The sequence below is a fragment of the Lampetra fluviatilis genome, chromosome 30, assembly GCF_964198595.1.
Source record: "Lampetra fluviatilis chromosome 30, kcLamFluv1.1, whole genome shotgun sequence".
Taxonomy (NCBI): domain Eukaryota; kingdom Metazoa; phylum Chordata; class Hyperoartia; order Petromyzontiformes; family Petromyzontidae; genus Lampetra; species Lampetra fluviatilis.
Window position 1 is genome coordinate 12,839,279 of NC_136304.1, and position 2,442 is coordinate 12,841,720.

Below are 2,442 nucleotides of genomic sequence, written 5' to 3' on the forward strand. Positions count from 1 at the left end.
ACGTGTGCCCCGCACACTCTGCTAGTCACTCACTAGCCACGTGTGCCCCGGACACTCGGCTAGTCACTCACTAGTCACGTGTGCCCTGCACACCCTGCTAGCCCTCACACTCTGCTAGCCCCGTCTACCCCACGCACCCCACGTGGCAGATGGTGCCGTTTCCCCCACTCCCCAGCGTGGCTTCCCTTCTTCTCGCTCCGTTCCAACTCCCCGACATCTTCCGGCTATCTCCCTATATCTTTCCCATCACGTGACCCTGACTCCTCCTTCCCGTACTGCCCCCGTCTCCGCCCCCCCCCCCCCTGCTCACCTCGTCTCCCATTGGAGCCGAGGTGAGCAGTGGCTCCTCCCACACGCTCTGTGTGATTGGCGGAGGGGCCAGTAACCACCCTGTTTATGCTCGCATTACACTAGCGGGGCTGCAGTGGGAAACGATATCATCGTATTCAGCCCCACGTTCGAAGAACACCTCCAGCGCCTGGAGACTGTCTTTCAGAGGATACGCTCAGCTGACCTAAAATTTAAACCGAAAAAGTGCAACCTTTTGCAACGATCCGTCCGATACTTGGGTTACATCGTCAGCTCGGACGGTGTGTCCACGGACCCTCAGACAATGGCATGTGTCCGAGAGTGGCCCACGCCCACTTCGGTGGGCGACGTATGGCGGTTTATTGGGTTCGCATCCTACTATCGCCGTTTTGTTAAGAACTTCGCGACGCTGGCTAAGCCACTGCATGTTCTGACGGGCAAAAATCAGAGATTTAAATGGGGCCCGGAAGAGGAGCGCTCTTTTCAATCTCTTTGGGATCACCTCGCCACCGCACCGACGCTCGACTACCCGGACTTTTCTCAGCCATTCATCCTTGACACGGATGCTAGCGATATCGGCATAGGAGCCGTTTTGTCACAACGGAAAGACGTGATCGAGCGAGTGGTGGCATACGGCAGCAGGGTTCTGTCCCGTGCCGAAACGCGATATTGCGTGACGTGACGGGAACTGTTAGCGATCGTACATTTTGTTCACCAGTACCGGCTGTACCTGTATGGAAGGAAGTTCCTCGTGCGCACTGACCACGCGGCCTTGCAATATTCGTTGAAACTGGAACAACCATCGGGTCAATTGGCTCGGTGGTTGAAATCATTGCAGGGATTTTCCTTCGAGATCACGTACCGCAAGGGTACTCGCCATGGCAACGCGGACGCTTTCTCCAGGTGGCCCCCGACTCCTCCCTGCGCCTGTCTGATGGGTACGCACCGCTGTGCAGTGCTACCTACCTCGCCCTGTCCGGTTATGGGGGCGATGTCGAACGATGAAGGCCAGGATGTACCCGTTGGCGCCGACGATACGCTGCATTTGCCGCACTCGGTATGGCTACGCGAGCAGGAGGCCGATGCCTCTCTGGCTCCGCTGCGGAAACTGATCGGGAAACCGAGATCTCATTTGGCGGGAAGGAAATGGCAGATGTTCCGGGGCCAGGCGGGACTACTGATGTGTACGGATGGATTGTCTGACCGTTCACGCCTGGTCGTGCCGACATCCCTTCGCCACGACCTGCACGCCGACAAACTGATGCATCTCAGCGTGCAGAAAACGTTGGCCGCGATGCAGCAGGATTTCTTTTGGCCCGGCATGACGGCAGATGTAACTGACTTTATCCGGTCATGCCATGATTGTGCAAAGAGGAAACCGCCTCGTCAAAATTATGTCCCGCCACTACGTTCAATTGAGGTGTCCCGTATTAATGAGCTAGTTGCTCTGGACATCCTGGGCCCGTTTCCTCCATCGGCTAGGGGAAACAAATACCTTTTGGTCGGGGCTGTGTTTAAGTGTCTAGAGGTGTGTTTGTAAGTGTGTGTAAGTGTCTAGAGGTGTGTGTGTGTAGGTGTGTGTAAGTGTACAGAGGTGTATGTGTAGGTGTGTGTGAGTGTATAGAGGTGTGTTTGTAGGTGTGTGTAAGTGTGTAGAGGTGTGTGTGTCGGTGTGTGTAAGTGTCTAGAGGTGTGTGTGTAGGTGTGTAAGTGTATAGAGGTGTGTGTGTAGGTGTGTGTAGGTGTGTGTAGGTGTATAGAGGTGTGTGTATAGGTGTGTGTAAGTGTATAGAGGTGTGTGTAGGTGTGTGTAGGTGTATAGAGGTGTGTGTGTAGGTGTGTGTAAATGTCTAGAGGTGTGTGTGTAGGTTGTGTGTAAGTGGTTAGAAAAGTGTGTGTAGGTGTGTAAGTGTATAGAGGTGTGTGTGTAGGTGTGTGTAGGTGTATAGAGGTGTATATGTAGGTGTGTAGGTGTATAGAGGTGTGTGTGTAAGTGTGTGTAAGTGTATACAGGTGTGTGTGTAGGTTGTGTGTAAGTGTATAGAGGTGTGTGTGTAGGTGTGTAAGTGTATAGAGGTGTGTGTGTAGGTGTGTAGGTGTACAGAGGTGTTCGGGTGAGTAACCTTGGCCAGC